Raw genomic sequence first — 17,568 nt, 5'->3', positions numbered from 1 at the left:
TTCTTTGTGAACCCTCAGTGGTGTTTGCTTTACCCAAATGCAAAAGTTACCCATCTACCTAGGTACCATTCTGATCACTGCCCTGTTCTGCTAGAGATGCAACCAGGAGTAAGCAGGGGGAAGAAAAGGTCGTTTAGGTTCCAAACGTGCTGGTTGTTAGACCCTACCTTCCTTGATGTTGTTTCTCAAGCATGGGGAGGTGCAAATAATCTTGTAGAGGCCATTGATAGCTTCACTAGGAATGTTGTGGATTGGAATAAAAACCAGTTCGGGAATATTTTTACAAGGAAGAAAATTCTGATGGCTAGGATTAATGGTATTCAGAAGGCTATTGCTTTTAAACCTTCTAGCTTTCTTCTTAAGTTGGAAATGGATCTCCTTAGGGATCTTGATCTTGTTCTCAATCAAGAGGAGGAGTTATGGGCTCTGAAGTCTCGGGTAAATTGGTTGGTTCAAGGTGATCGCAATACAACTTTCTTCCATGTTTCGACATTGGTTAGGAGGAAAAGGAATCAGATCATGGCTATTAAAAATTCAGTGGGGGATTGGATCCATGAGGAGAGTGATATCAAAGAGTTTATCAGAAGCGGTTTTAATGGGATATACTCGACATCTCATGAGACTGTTTCAAGGGAAGACCCTAGTTTTTTCCAGTGCTAGGCCAGCCTTTCAAATGGGGATAGGGAGAGCATCGGTGGAGAGGTTACTGAAACAGAAATCAAGGCTGCCTTGTGGTCCTTAAAACCATTTAAAGCCCCGGGTCCGGATGGGCTTCATGCGGGCTTCTTCCAAAAATTTTGGCCGGTAGTGGGGGACTCTATGATTAAGGAAGTTAAGCAGATTTTTAGGAGTGAGAAAGTGCCTGAGCATCTGAATAAGACTCTTATTGCATTGATTCCTAAGATCTAAGGTCCTGAGACATTAGGTAATTACAGACCTATTAGCATGTGTAATACGGTTTATAAAGTGGTGACCAAGATTATTGTGGCAAGGTTGAGACCTTTCTTGGATAAGCTTATATCTCCCTTACAGACGGCTTTTGTCCCAGGTAGAAAGGGTATTGACAATGTCATCATTGCCCAAGAGATAATTCATTCCCTTGGGAAAAAAAAAAGGGAAGACGGGGTACATGGCTTTAAAGATAGATTTGGAGAAGGCTTATGACAAGCTTGAGTGTAGCTTTATTCAAAACATGCTTACTAGGATTAACCTTCCCATAAAGCTAGTAGATGTTATAATGAGTTGTGTGTCGACGGTCTCCACTTCCATATTGTTTAATGGGGAAGCTTTGGATCCGATTCTTTCTTCTAGAGGGATAAGGTAGGGTGACCCACATTCCCCTTATATTTTCATTATTTGCATGGATTTTCTTGGCCAGCTAATAGAAGAAAAATGCAATTTGAAGACATGGCAGCCAGTTAAAGCCTCTCAAAGTGGTCCTGAATTCTCTCATCTCTTCTTTGCGGATGACCTCATCTTTTTTGCTAAAGCAGATTGGGTAAATTGCTCTGCCATTAGAGATGTTCTTGATGAGTTTTGTGATTTATTTGGGCAATCAGTGAGTGAAGCTAAGTCAATGGTGTATTTCTCTCCAAATGTAGACCGAGACACAAGGGAATCTCTTTGTGACATTCTTGGGTTTGCTTCCACTCCATTCTTGGGGAAGTATCTTGGCTTTCCTCTAAAGCATCCTGGCTCTTCATCTTAGGAGTACAATTTCATCCTTGATAGAGTGAAACAAAAACTTTCGGGTTGGAAGGCTAACATGCTCTCTTTGGCGGGGCAAAATGTTCTCATACAAGCCTCTTTGGCTGCTGTTCCTTTGTATGTTATGCAATGTACCCTTTTGCCTGGTAGAATTTTGGATGGGTTAGATAGAGTGAATTGAAATTTCCTGTGGGGTTCATCGGAGGCAGCCAAGAAGATTCACTGGGTTGGTTGGGATAAGGTGATAAAGTCTAAGGAGGAAGGGGGGCTTGGGTTGCAATCAGCAAAGGGCAATAATATAGCTCTCCTATCTAAGCTTAATTGGAGGTTCCAACTGAAAAGAATGCCCCTTGGGCTAGAGTTTTGAATCTGAAATATTGTAATCCGAGAAGAAGAGTTGCTACCAATGCTAATAGACTTCCTTGTTCTCACATATGGGTGGCGATGAATAAAGGTATGGATACTTTCAATAAGGGTAGCAGGTGGCTGGTTGGTAGGGATAGTGGGCTTAATGTGTGGCAAAGCAATTGGACAAAAGGAGGTTCTCTTAGAGGTTTGATTCAGGGTCCTATCACGAGGGAGGTTAGCCATGAAGTTAAAGACTTTATGATAGACACGGGTTGGGATTGGGGGAAGATTCCCTTTGAACTTCCTATAGAGGTTAAAAGGTTGATTCAAGCAACCCCAGTGACGTTGTTGAGTAAAGTGTTGATAAGTTGGTTTGGTCGGGGTCTCCTAAAGGCACCTTTGATTTGAAGAGTGCTTATAGGATTGTCATGGGGGATGAATGTATAGAACCTTTTTCAGCTCTTTGGATTTGGAAAGTGAATACTCTTCCAAGGATTAGAACTTTTCTTTGGAAGTGCGCCCATAACAGCATTGGAGTTAAGGTTTTCCTTGAGAGGAGGGGTGTTAGTCATGATACTACTTGCCCTTTATGCCAAGAAGGAGCTGAAAGCATTTTACATGCCCTAAGAGACTGCCCACTATTAAGATGCCTGTGGAATCAATTAGGGGTTTTACCCTCTAATGAAGCCTTTTGGAGGAGCAACCTCCAAGATTGGCTGATGTTAAATAGTAAATTTAAGCACAGTTTAGGTGCTACTCAACCTCCTTGGAAAGTTGTTTTTTCTTTTATTGTGTGGAATGTTTGGAAGTGTAGAAACAATGTGGTCTTCAATGGCAAAAGTAGGAACCCGAAGCTAGATTTGGTGATTGTAAACCAAGCTATAGAATTTTTTCATTGCCTTTCCTCTCCAATGTTGCTGACCCGGAATGTTTTGAAGAGGATTAGATGGGAGAAGCCCATCCAAGGCTGGTGGAAGCTCAACACAGATGGCTCTTGTTGTGGTAACACAAGTTTGGCAGGTTGTGGAGGGGTGATTAGGGATGATGCAGGTAGGTGGGTTATGGGTTTTAGTAGGAGTATTGGCATGACAAACAATTTTGCCACTGAACTGTGGGGTTTAAGGGAGGGCCTTCTTTTATGCAACAACCTCAACATTAATGCTCTTGAAGTTGAACTTGATACCAAGTCTATTGTGGATGCCTTAGGAAATCCTTCCTATGTGAATAACGTCATATTGCCTCTTTTGGATGATTGCAAGCTTTTGATTTCTCGCATGCCGTAGTTTTGTATTAAGCATTGCTTCCGTCAGACGAACAGGTGTGCGGATAGTCTTGCTAGAATGAGCTATTGTCTAGATGCTGATTTTTCTACCTTTGATAGTTCGCCTGTGGACTTAATTAATGTTGTTGAGGATGACCTCAATGGGATGTTTTTTAATAGGGTCTGTTCTGAGTTTGTTGCTACTGCTTAGTTTGTAATGAATCATATTTTTCACCCAAAAAAAAAAAGGATAAAAATGATTCCCTCCTCCAAAATCTTGCCTTTTATCCTTGATAGAGAGATGAATTACAATATTTTTTATAATTATTATATATATATAAAGTTTATTTATTTAAAAATTATTACACCTACTAAAAAAATTAAATATTAAAAATTTATAACTATTTTAAAGAGGAATAATTATCCTTTCATCTTGAACGGCAGTCATTATAATTATTCCTTACAACAGTATTCTCTTTTTTTCTCTTTTTTAGGCATGTGGTTAAGATGAAAATTGCAATACTGCATAAATGATTAAAATCCAAACATACTCTCATAGTCATCTCACGATCTGCCACCTGGGCTGGGAAGCACTAAAAAAAAATGTCAGCATTCTTTTTACACCAAAGACCAATTGACAACCCGTTTTCGTTTTAAGGTCCAAACCCATTATTATCCCGACGCTCCTCCTCCTCCTCAAGACCCTTCATCATCACCCAAACTGCTCTTCTTCTTCTTCTCTTATCTCTTCTCATCATTCTCGGTGTCTTCTTGCCCTGGTCTGGCAATGGCATGCCCGACTTCCTCTTCTCCAGTAACTCTTAACACTTCTTCCCAGGCCCACTCCAAATGGCGTGATTACACGCTGGCCCAAGCGGCTTCATTTGTGGCCAAGAACGGTACAGTGATCGTCTGCGCTGTGAGTCACCCTTACTTGTCTTTTCTTAACAACTGGTTGATTAGCATTTCCAGCCAAAAGCATCAGGACAAAGTGCTTGTCATTGCGGAGGACGACTATGCCACGCTTTTTAAGGTTAATCAGCGTTGGCCTAGCCACGCCGTGCTCATCCCACCTGCCCCTGATTCTCAAACTGCCCATAAGTTTGGTTCTCAGGTATGTATTGTATCTTTTAACATCTGGGTTTCATTTATATTTTATTTTTGCCCAAACTGTACGTACTTTCCTAAACTTTAACAAACTTAAATTGATCCATTTTAGTTCCTTACCTTACAAATTTATATTGGTTGATTTTAGTTTTAAACATCATAGACTAAAATCGCAAATGGGCTAAATTTTCAGGAACAACAGTGTATTTAAGCATTTGTTATTTTATATGTGAGTTCAAATGCTGTGTTTTTAAGTTAAAAAGTTGGCAATCTAAAGTCATTGTAAATTGGAATTGCAAGTTGTGCTACATGTGTAGTTTTGTAATATGTGTATTGATCCTAACCTAAGTTATTTTATAGTTTAGTTTGCAACTTAAGCCCATCAGCAATTTAGTTCTTTTAATGTGATTGCTTTATTTAGTTTCTTAAAAATTACCATGTCATCACTCTGTTAGACACGTTGGACAAAAACCAATTAATTTAAGTTTGTTAGAGACTAAAATTGATCACCTTAAGCTTTTTAGGGACTAAAGGCAATCACTTTAAGTTTGTTAGGGGTTAAAAATGATCTCACTTTGAACTTCAGGGATTATATCGCTCATCAGTTAAAAGTTTAGGGACTAAAAATGTATTTTGGCTTTATATTTTCTTATTTTATGTGTGAGTTTAAAGGTGGTATTTTTATGTTAAAAGTTGTCAATCTGAAGTCTTTGTGATTGTAAGCAGCATTTGTTGTGCTTAACTGTTTATACATATCATTTTTGTTAGTTCTTCTAGAACTTAGGCTTTTGTGCTACATTTGTAGTTATGTAACGTGTACTGATCCTAACCACTTTTTGTGAAAATTGAATTGATTTGTTGAATTGAAAACTACTTTTCTTGCTACAACCAAGTTTTATGCCAATGTCATTGCCTAAATCATGAAAAAAAAACCACATATAAATCCTTTTTACCACATCAATCATGTTGTATTTTTGGTTTGCATCAGTGCAACAAGGAGTTTGGAATTTAGATGTTTGCTTTACTAATTTGTTGTCCTTTTGATGTTCCTTGGTAGAATTAACTACAGTGTCATTTCACTTGAATATTTCCTTGTTTTCCTGCCAGTTAGTATACAATGCTTGGAAATTTTTATCTCCATTTTTTTGTTGACTTCATTGCAATTTGGAAGCAATCCTAATTGGTTTCATATGTACAGGGATTCTTCAATTTTACATCCCGATGGCCACGTCGCCTACTTCATATTTTGGAGAAGCATCATGGCAGCTAGTGAGAAATTATTGAGAAGGGGTCAAGGTGGATTGTTGGAAATGGTAGGAAAGTGGACATTTGGCGAGATATAGATGGCTTCCAACTCCAGACTCACTTAAGGTTATCAGCCCCCAAAGGCAGAATTGGAATCTGGAAAAGGTCGCCCAACTTATAGACAGTGAGACTGGAACATGGAAGGCAGGTCTGGTAAAGGAGACTTTCATCCCCCACGGAGCTGATGCCATTCTCAGTATTCCAATAAGCCCCAGACTTCCGGAGGACTCCTTAATTTGGGCTTGGTCAAGAAATGGATTATTCACTGTTAGGAGTGCTTATGGGGTGACTCTCAAGTTGCTTAAGGAGACCAGCACGACAAGGGAACGAGGAGATTGTTCAGATAAATCAAAAGCAACCGAGTTCTGGAAGTCCATATGGAAGCTCAACTGCCCAAACAAAATAAAGCACTTCCTTTGGAGGGCATGCAAAAACATCCTTCCAACAAACTTTCACCTGGCATCGAGGAAAGTGATCGCAGATGGTGGCTGTGGTTTTTGTGGAGAATGTGAATCTTCAGGCCACATATTATGGGATTGTAAAGTCACCTCGGATGTTTGGAAGGAAGTAGGTCTCTCTTTCACTGATTTGGATCATCCAACTAAGGAGTTCATTGATGTGGTGTGGACACTCAAGGAAAGGAAGGGGGTCACGGACTGGGAGTTGTTTGCCACCACAGCATGGCATATATGGAACAACAGGAATGCCTTTAAACATGAGGGCCATTGTAAAGAAGCGAAAAGTATAGCAAAAGAGGCTCGAGAATACATGGAGGAAGCACGGCAAATGCCATCGCCTGCAATCCGTGGCCTTGCCCCTGTTAGAAACCAGTGGAGACCATCTAGACATGGGCGGTATAAAGTTAATGTGGACGGGGCAGTGTTTGCGAGTATTGGTTGCTGCGGAGTCAGGGTAGTCATCAGAAATGGGGAGGGTCAGATTATGGGAGCAATAAGTAAGAAAATTTCCCTCCCCCTGGGAGCCCTGGAAGTGGAAGCGAAGGCAATGGAAGAGGGGATTCTGTTGGCTAGGGACCTTGGTCTAATGGACATCATCTTAGAAAGCGATGCGCAGACAGTGGTGATTGCATTTGCAGGGTCTGACCCTGGTCCAAGCTCGATCCAGAAGGTTGTGGAGGGAGCAAAACTCTGGCTGGGTTCCTTCAACTCCTGTAATGCAAACCATGTTCACAGACAGAGCAATATGGCAGCTCACCTTCTTGCTAGGGAAGCTATTAATGTTAATGACTGTGTAATTTGGGTAGAAGATGGAAGATACTCCCCCTGTAATAGCGAACCAAATTCATATGGATGTAATCTCTTTGGACAACTGTCCTAAGTAATGAAAGTTAGTCATGGTTTCACTATAAAAAAAAAAAACCTACTCCATATTTTGGAACTTGGATATAGTGTAATGTACAATGATGTTGATATGGTCTGGTTGGCTGATTCATTTCCTTATTTGCAAGGGAGTCACGATGTGTACTTAACAGATGATATAGCAGCAGTAAGTACACCTACTTTGCTTCTTGCCTTTGCTGTGTGCCATTTATGGAAAATAGTGCCAAGTGTTGCATATAAGCCACCAAAAACATTATATTCTATACAAACTCGATTTGTAACCAAATCTAAATATGCTGGTCGTTTGTTTCCTCATAGACATTTATATTTGTCTATCATTTGATGGCCGTAAATTGGGAAATAGAGGGACAAATCATGATCTTCTCAGTTACTAGTTGAAATGTTCTTTCAATTTTATTTATTCTGTTTTTGTCTTGCAACATAAGAACATCACATCAGTGAACACATCCAAGTTCCATTCTACTGGAGCCTGCCTCAGAATGTTGATTTCTTGAGATGTTTTGTATGCCTTCCAATTCCAACTGAACTGCTGCTTTGTGTCCCTTTGTCAAAATTTTTTATTTTGGCTCAAAAAAGAGGAGAAAGAAAAACTGAAAAACAAATGACATGTCAGCCTTGAATTTCAAAATCAATCTAGATCACTGCCCCAAAGAGGGGGGGGGGGTGTGGGGGGTGTGTAGGCGTTGAGTGGAGGAGTGCTAGTGAAAGTTGTTTGTGGATTTAAGCTGAGTCAATATGATGTTCTCAGAATTTAGTTATTGAATGCCTCTAGCATTGCCATGGATCTAACAAGTAAACCAGATCTGAATGTTCTGGCTTTGAGGCTTCTTGAATGTAAATTTATCTTGAACTTGCATGACTGACCAAGTTAAACCACTGAATCACTCTCATGATTTGCCACCTCCAGGGAAAAAAGGGCGCCCTTACATATGTAGCTGCATGATTTTCCTTCACCCTACTAGTGGAGCAAAACTGGTTATGAAGAAGTGGATTGAGGAACTTCAATCACAACCATGGTCCAAAGCAAAGAAAGCAAATGACCAACCTGGTTTTAACTGGGCATTGAATAAAACTGCTGGAGAGGTTTTTTTTTTTCTATTTGCCTTCCTAGTTTATTTCATAGTCCAGAATTCCCTAGTAAATTTTTATTTTTAGGAAAGCTTAGTCATCTTAATAGTCCCTTTAAAGCAAAGTCTCAAAAGGCCTGTGGGGATTTTATGCTTCTGCTGAAAGTATTGCAATTTGGTGTAGGAAATAAATAATCTGGAAATCTTGATATATTGGAGTTGTCTGCGTAATCTGGTTGATTTAGGTTGCATCTGGTAACTCTACTTTAGGAGCAAAATGGATTCCTTTTCAGTATTCTGACAATTTTTTTTTTCTTTTTCTTTTTTTCCTGAAAAATTGTGTTTGGTATTATGCTGAAACTCTTACTAAAAAGTAATTATACTAAGTGAAATTGCGTTTGGTTTTAAGAAGTGCAGATTGCATTTTTTTTTCCCATTTAAACCAAATTTTAATAGGATCGCAATAGTAATATCTTTTTAACAATCATAAATTTTACACAAAAGATTACATGCATTTTTATTGACATCCATTACATAAAATCCCAACATTAAAAATGTAAAATTCAGTGCATAAAATTGGAAATATCTACTTAAATACAATCACCATAAGTAATAGAAATAATAATAACATAATGCCAGTGAAATTCTAATGGCACAACAACATATAATCCACCCTTGCTGTCCCTTACAGGTTTCTGAATATGATGTACTTGCATCATGTGTGCGTGTGTCCAATGTTGCTATACATGTCCCAAAATGACTGGTAGTTGTTTTAAAAACGTATGATGACCTGCACATATAAATTATGAACTATTCATGATAATTGTTTTAAAAACGTATCATGCTATACGCAGTATCTTTAAATTGATAACACAATACCAGAAAGAATTAACAAATAATGTTGTGTTAACATGCTGTACCTGTCAAATCAAGAACTCAAAGAATCACAATCCTATTGAATTTAGATCAAACTCAAGCACTGTCAAATAATCAATGGATGGTATGTCAACAAGATTTTCAAAATAACAAAAGAATGTGATAATTAGCCCAAAATAAGAAGGCTGGAAACCAATTGAGGAGAAAAGAATGGAGGAAAAAACAACAATTGTGTCATGGAATAAAAACAAACAAAAAAACCTGATTCCAAGACGCATGTCAAAATTTCAGTAATTCCTTTTTTCCCTTAAATTTGTCATGCTAGATACTTCAATCTTGTAATAAGGACGACTTATCAGCCTCTCTCTGCTGGTACTCTTCATAGAAGACAATCACAGGGCACTGTCACAATCAATCCTCCCTGAGACACACTTATTGTATTGATATTGGCCTGTAACACGCAAATAATTTTTTCTTGCCTTGTTATGAATCCTTTAAGCCAACCCCAAAAAATTTGTGACTAAGGCTTTGTTGTTGTTATTGTTATGAATCCTTTAATATTGAGGAAGTTTAATGACAATGAATAGATACTAGGAAAGCCCAGGGAGGCAATCCTTTGAGGATGAAATGCAAATGAGAATTTGAGAATTCTTCCTTTGCTTCATAAAATGAGAAATGGAAAATGCATTCTCAATAAAGTGCATTCCTTGGAACCCAAAATTGCATACCAAAAGAGGCTTCCATTTTTTCATCTTTTTTTTTTTTTTTTTTTTTTTTGCTTAGAGAGCTGTGAAATGTATCCTCTCTAGAGATGCCAAACACAGCCTGAGTTGTACAGAATATGTTCTAGGTGGATTTTTATGTGTTTCAGAGCTATTCCTTAAGAAGGTCTTCCTTCAAGTCTTCTGTAAGATATACTTCAATAGTATGAGAACAAATCCATGCAGCCTACAGTGAGAACTAGTGGATTTTTGAGCTTCTGAAATCTCTAACATTGTCTTCACAATTTGTATTGGTTGGAATCTTGAGATATTTAGATGTTGAAGTTTTTTGTGCAGGTGGATCTCTACTTGCTTCCCCAAGCTGCATTCCCAACAGGTGGATTATACTTCAAGAACAAGACATGGGTGCAAGAGACCAAGGGAATGCATGTTATAATCCATAATAATTATATCACAGGTTTTGAGAAAAAGATAAAGCGCTTCCATGACTTTGGCCTTTGGTTTGTCGATGATCACGCCCTTGAGTCCCCTCTAGGCAGATTATGATAAACCAAAAGACCATATAGCTCCCTGTAGGGCCAAGCAGACTTGTTGGAGACTGTTGGAAATGCTTCCAGCCTACTTGGACTTCTTGCAAAATGACTACTCTTAAGAAGTCTGTGAAGAACATGTGTCATCGCAGCTAAACATTATTGTGCACTGATGGATTCTTCAAGAATTGAAAAAGAATATCAGGCATTTTACGGGGCAGATATTTCCAATTCTTTGGTGAGGTCCTATTAGCATAAAGGAGATGTCAACCAGTGGTAACAGTTGGGATAATGCCTCATTGCCCATCACTCTCTTTTTCAACAAAGTTTATTTTTTCTGTTGAAGTTCAATTTTGTTGACAAGTCTTCCTCAATGTTTCTATTCTTTTTGTGTAATGCTAACCAAATAAGTCATTAATCGAGCTAGGAAACCTGTTCATAATAAGTAGATCAGAAATCTGGCCTTTCTTGTACAACAAGGTATTAAATATTCACGGTATATTATATTAGAATATAATATTCAAATTGTGGACCGTCAAAGCACCAGCCTCCAGTGGTCTAGTAGAAGAAAAGTGTCATGACATGATCAATGATCAAACAAAGGGTTAATGTATATTTAATCAAAAAAAAAAAAAGGGTTAATGAATATTACTCATAATGACATAATCAATGATGAAACAAAGGATAACTCTGACCAAAATGCTTGGTATAAGTAGTCTGATTTTTTTATGTTTCGAAGATGCCACTTTGACACAGCACAACACTAATTTTTTTTGAAGTTAGACTTAGTACGTAAATGAGGTTCCTATCAAAACATAATGGATAATTAATTAATTTGTGATGACCTACTTTATCTACAATCAATCCAAAATGATTCGGTTTATTATTTGTGTCATCATGGGATAATCCATTTGAAATTGAACCTATTTAGTCTATATAAATGAAAGTAATTTTTTATTCAATATAGATTTAAATTTTAAATATAAAATTGAGTAATTATAATAAAGTTGATGTTATATTGATCTTTTTATGAAATGGAATTTATAAAAATAAATAAAATTATTTATTACTATTACTACTTACAAAATATTTTAAACAAAAAATGTTAATCATGTTATTATTTGATCATATTTAGAAAAGAGTAATGATTATCACACATTTGATTATCACAAGTGTAAGGGTAAAACCCCCAAGTCGAACAATGGGCCTTGGGCCCCATACAGAGCCCAGCCACGACCAAGGAGAAAATGGGGCACTAAAAAGAATTCCAGCCCAACTCTGATAAGTCCAAGCTTATTTAAAAATACGTCCAAGGAGGAATGTCTCCTCGGACGTACCAAATATGGGCCTAACGTGCACCCTATCCATAATGAGGAATCACTCCAAACGAATATTGGTAGCAAGGATGAGCCTCACAAAGCCAGGAGAAGGAAATGAATGTAAGACGTCCAGAGAGAAACCACAACTGCCGCATTAAATGCAAGAAAGCTACTTTTCTGGCCGCATTAATGTGGAGAGGACAGGCAAACAGTGTTACCTTGGCCACTGCAACTCATAGAAAGGTAGGGTGGATGTCCGATGGGACAGGCATTCAAGTGAAGGTCCAGATGATCAACAAGTGTAAGGCTCTTATTACTTTAAGGAGGCTATATAAGAGAAGGGCATCCCCATGAAGAAGGGATCAAAAAAAGCCATAAGAAAGAAAGAAAGACTATAGCCTTGAATCAAGAACGTAGGTGCGCCCACATATTTCCTCGGACCAAACACCCAGTGGATATAAAGGAGATATTCTTACGTTTAAATCGCTGCATGGCTCAAAATTAACTAACTTTCACTTCGTTGAGTCCTAGTTCTGTAACCCGCTCTCTACAAATTCATTGTCTAGGGTTCTTTAGGCCAGAATCACCAACTTGCTGGGCCTGGGCCCTAAAAACTGACCCTACAATTGGCGCCGTCTATGGGAAGAACTTGTGTCTCGACAAGTGAAACCATTAGAAATGAAAGGATCAGGTCCACGCCAAACCGGACACGCAGACTCCCAACAACAAGACAATTTTTTGAATCTCAAATGGGGGAAAGATCAAGACAAGCAGCGAGAGGGCAGTGTGAACACCTCCCACACGGGCAGAAGTCGCTCGAAAGGGAAAGGTCACACATCCCACAAGCGAAATGATCGCAAGGCTTTACAGCAAGAAATCGATGACTTGAAGAAGAAGCTGCGCCGACCGCAGCGAAAACGTCCTTCACCCGGCTCGGACACTAGCAGTGAGGAGGACAATGAATATAGACGGAGATCAAGAACCCCTCCAAGCGAGACTTTTTCCTATGAGAAAGAGCAGTCTCGTAAACACGGCCACAAGAGCCCATCATACCAAGGCCTGACCAACGATGCCATGAGTAAGGCCCTGGACCGCATCTCCCAGTTGCCTTTCACGCGTAGAATAGAGGGAGCAGAACTTCCTCGGCGGTTCCATCAACCAACTTTTGCTATATACAATGGTTGGACAGACCCAGTAGAGCATGTAAGTCAGTTTAATCAGAGGATGGCCGTCCATTTCAGGGACGAGGCATTGATGTGCAAGATGTTTTTGTCCAGTTTGGGACCTATGGCGATGAGATGGTTTGACGGCCTTAAGCCAAATTCCATAAATTCCTTTAAGCAGCTGACACAGGCTTTTGGCTCCCGCTTCATTACCAGCAACAGAGTCCCTCGGCCCCTAGACTCCCTCCTGTCCCTGTCCATGCGAGAAGGAGAGACACTGAAGGCCTATTCAGACAGGTACTGGGAAATGTAAAATGAGATAGAGGGAAATTACGATGACGTTGCCATTAGTACGTTCAAGAGGGGCCTGCCGACAGAGCATGGCTTAAGGAAGTCCCTAACTGGGAAGCCGGTCACTAGTGTGCGCCAACTCATGGACAGAATTGACAAGTACAAAAGGGTTGAGGAAAACTAGCAGACGGGAAAGGGCAAAGCGAAGGTTTTCCCTCAAGAGAGAAGGGACTTCAGGTCGAACCGTATTATCAATAGTAACAGGCCGAGAAGAGATTACTAGGAACAGTTTGGATCCACTAGGGCACAGGCAGTCCATGCTGTGTTCCAAGAACCATTACACAAGATCCTAGAGAAGGTAAAGCACGAACCATTCTTTCAATGGCCAATCAGGATGGCAGGTGACCCCTCAAAGCGTAACCAGAATCTGTATTGCGCGTACCACCAAGAGCCGGGTCACACCACCGATGATTGCAGGAATATGAAAAACCATTTAGACCGGCTTGTCCGAGAAGGGAAGTTGAGGCATCTATTACATCACCCTGTGGGATGACAGGAAGAGTAAACACCGAAACCAAACAAAGCACATTAAGGCCACCCATTGGTACAATAAATGTCATTCTTGCCACACCTAGAAGGACCGGTTCCAATCCTTTCAGAGTGATGTCAGTGGGCAGGCTCCTGGCTGAAGCGGACGACAGGGAATCCAAGAGGGCCAGAGCAATTGCCACGCCCTTAATCGGATTCTCGGATGAAGACAAAAAGGGAACTTTTCAACCCCACGATGATGCCCTAGTCGTCACGCTCAGAATTGGAGGCTATGACGTGAAGAAGGTGCTAGTTGATCAAGGCAGCGCCGTGGAAGTAATGTATCCCGACTTGTATAAAGGATTGAACTTGAAGCCAGAGGACCTGTCAGCATACGACTCCCCTTTAGTCAGTTTTGAAGGAAAAATCGTCACCCCGAAAGGCATGATCAGGCTGCCTGTACAAACAGATTCAGACGTGGTGGAGGTGGACTTCATTGTGGTAGATGCATACTCCCCCTACACAGCCATCGTGGCCCGACCGTGGCTTCATGCACTAGGGGCTGTGTCATCAACCTTACACCAAAAAGTGAAGTATCCGTCAGGAGGTCAAACGAAAGAAGTAATAGGGAACCAGGCAATGGCCAGGCAATGCATGGTGTCAGCAATTTCACGACGACCAAATAGTGAACCTTCCACCTCAGCCGAGAACGGCTTATAGCAATTAACAACCCCGATCCCAGCTTCAGGTAGTGGAGGACCAACCATGGAGGTAAGTTGCAAGGATCTGGAGAAAGTACTTGTCGGATCAGACCCAGAGAGGTTTTTTCAAGTCGGCTCAGAATTACCGCCCCAAAAGAAGTCAACACTAATTGATTTTCTCAGACAGAATGTGGACGTATTCACCTGGGACGCCTACGAGGCCCCTGAGATTGACCCGGATTTCATCTGCCATCACCTTAATGTTAACCCGGCTGTAACACCTAAGAAGCAGCCTCCTCGGCGACCGTCGAAAGAACATGCAGATGCCGTGAGAGAAGAGGTCATAAAATTGAAGAAAGCGGGGGCTATCAAGGAAGTATTCTACCCTGAATGGTTAGCCAACATAGTTGTGGTAAAAAAGAAGAATGGGAAATGGTGGGTCTGCGTAGATTTCACGGACCTAAACAAGGCCTGCCCGAAGGATCCCTTCCCCATGCCGCGGATAGACCGATTGGTGGATTCGACCGTCGGACACCCCCGAATGAGTTTTTTGGACGCCTTCTAGGGCTACCATCAGATACCCCTAGGTGCTGAGGACCAAGAAAAAACAGCTTTTGTCACCCCCGTCGGAAATTATCATTATAAGGTGATGCCCTTTGGCTTAAAGAATGCCAGGTCGACCTACCAAAGGATGATGACCAGGATTTTTGAACAACAAATGGGTAAGAGCATTAAAGTTTATATAGACGACATGGTGGTAAAAAGCAAATTAGTGGCCAACCACGTCAGAGACGTCGGTGACATCTTTTGAATTCTGAGAAAGTACAAGCTGCGACTCAACGTGTCCAAGTGTTCATTTGGGGTGAGATCAGGAAAATTCTTAGGTTACATGGTGACCCACAGAGGTATCGAAGTTAACCCTGACCAAATTAGAGCTATACATAGCCTGCAGCCCCCTCGGAATCCCAAAGAGGTCCAAAAGCTCACCGACATGATCGCCGCTTTAAACCGTTTCATTTCCCGCTCAGCGGACAGATGCAGACCTTTCTTCCTCCTATTAAACAAGTGGAAGGGCTTCGAGTGGACTGAGGAGTGTGCTTTAGCTTTCCAACAGCTTAAGGAATACCTTGTCCGACCACCAATTATGTCCAGTCCTGAGGCCGACGAGGTGCTTTTCGCCTACATTGTTGTAGCCTCTCATGCAGTGAGCTTAGTGCTCATCCGAGAAGACAATGGCACGCAATGGCCTATCTACTATGTAAGCAAATCGCTGCACGAGGCAGATATCCGTTACCTCCCCCTCGAAAAGGCCATCTTGGCAATCGTGCAAGCCACGCGAAAGCTCCCCCACTATTTCCAAGCACATACTGTAGTTGTGCTAACCCAACTTCCGCTGAGGGCCATTCTCCGGAGCACCGACTACACGGGCAGAATTGCAAAATAGGGAACGATTCTGGGTGCCTTTGACATTAGGTACATGCCTCACACTGCTGTGAAGGGTCAGGTCCTTGCAGATCTGGTAGCCGAATTTGCAGAGCCCACACTAGAAGGAGGGGGAGGGTCACTAAGCCCTGACGAGAAACTGATCAGCGCAATCACTCAGCAAGAGCCCAGTTGGTGGAAAGCACACATCAACGGTGCAGCCAACCAAAGGGGCTCAGGTGTGGGGTTCGTTCTAGTCTCCCCCGAAAGGATCACCATCGAAAAATCGCTAAGGCTTAGTTTCTCGGCCACGAACAACGAAGCAGAGTATGAGGCACTATTGGAAGGAATGTCAATGATCTAGAAATTGGGTGGAAAATCCGTGAACATGTTTCTCGAATTCGAGACTCGTCATGGGACAAGTAAACGGGGAGTTGGAGGCAAAGGATGGAAGAATGCAAGAATATCTAGTCCAAGTTAAACGCTTGCAAATCCATTTTTGTCACTTCAATCTGAAGCACATGCCCAGAAGCGGGAACACCCATGCTGATTCTCTTGCAATGCTAGCCACCTCCTCGGCCCAGCCACTTCCCCGGGTTATTCTAGTAAAAGATCTCTACCGCCCAACGACGGCGAGGACCAACAAAATGTGGGTCCACAACGTCAGGGCTGGACTTAGTTGGATGGATCCTCTAGTACAGTTCTTAAAGCACGACACCCTACCAGACGATAAGACCAAGGCCGACAAGATCAGAAGAAATGCCTCTCGATTCTGGTTGTCTGAGGACTCCAAACTGTACAGGCGCTCATTCTCATGGCCGTACTTGCTGTGTGTGCACCCAGATGCCATTGAACTTATCCTGGAGGAATTACACGAAGGAATTTGTGGAAGTCATACGGGGGGTAAGTCCCTGTCCCATAGGGCCATAACACAGGGTTACTGGTGGCCGAGCATGCAGAAAGAGGCGCAGAAATATGTGAAGAAGTGCGACCAGTGTCAAAGGTTCGCCCCAAATATACACCAGCCGGGCAAAAACCTTAACCCGCTGTCTAGCCTTTGGCCATTCGCACAGTGGGGCCTAGACATCCTAGGGCCATTCCCCAAAGCAGCAGGGAACAAGAGATTTCTTCTCGTCGGTACGGATTATTTCACAAAATGAGTCGAAACCGAGGCGCTGGCAAATATTAGGGATGTTAATGCCAAAAAATTTGTTTGGAAAAATATCGTCACTAGATTCGGAATCCCTCATACCCTGATCTCGGACAACGGCCTCCAGTTTGACAGTAAAGCTTTCAGAAGATATTGCAGCGAGCTGGGAATTACCAACAGATACTCCACACCGGTTTACCCGCAGGGTAATGGGCAGGCGGAAGCCATCAATAAAACTATAGTGAATGGGCTAAAAAAGAGGCTGGACGACGCGAAAGGGAGGTGGGTTGAAAAGTTGGCCCATGTCTTGTGGACATACCGCACCACACCTCGCAGGTCCACAGGGGAAACCCCCTTTTCGATGACCTACGGGGCCGAGGCTATCATTCCACTGAAGGTAAACTTCCCAACACAAAGGACCACTACATTCTGCCCCAATGCCAACAACGAACTTCTGGAAAAAAGCTTGGACCTCATTGAGGAAAGAAGGGAAAGCGCAATGGTCCAGCTTGCCCACTATCAGCAAAAGCTCAAGCAAGGTTACGATGCCAAGGTGAAGCTAAGGCCCTTGGCGCCTGGGGATCTGGTACTGAGGAAGGTTCTGGGCACTGCGAGAAACCCTGCATGTGGAAAACTCGGACCAAATTGGGAAGGCCCATATCGTATCACCTCCATAGCCGGCATAGAAGCCTACTTTTTGGAAGATTTGG

Source organism: Quercus lobata, chromosome 3 (assembly GCF_001633185.2).
Source record: "Quercus lobata isolate SW786 chromosome 3, ValleyOak3.0 Primary Assembly, whole genome shotgun sequence".
Lineage (NCBI taxonomy): Eukaryota > Viridiplantae > Streptophyta > Magnoliopsida > Fagales > Fagaceae > Quercus > Quercus lobata.
This window is presented reverse-complemented; position numbering follows the sequence as displayed.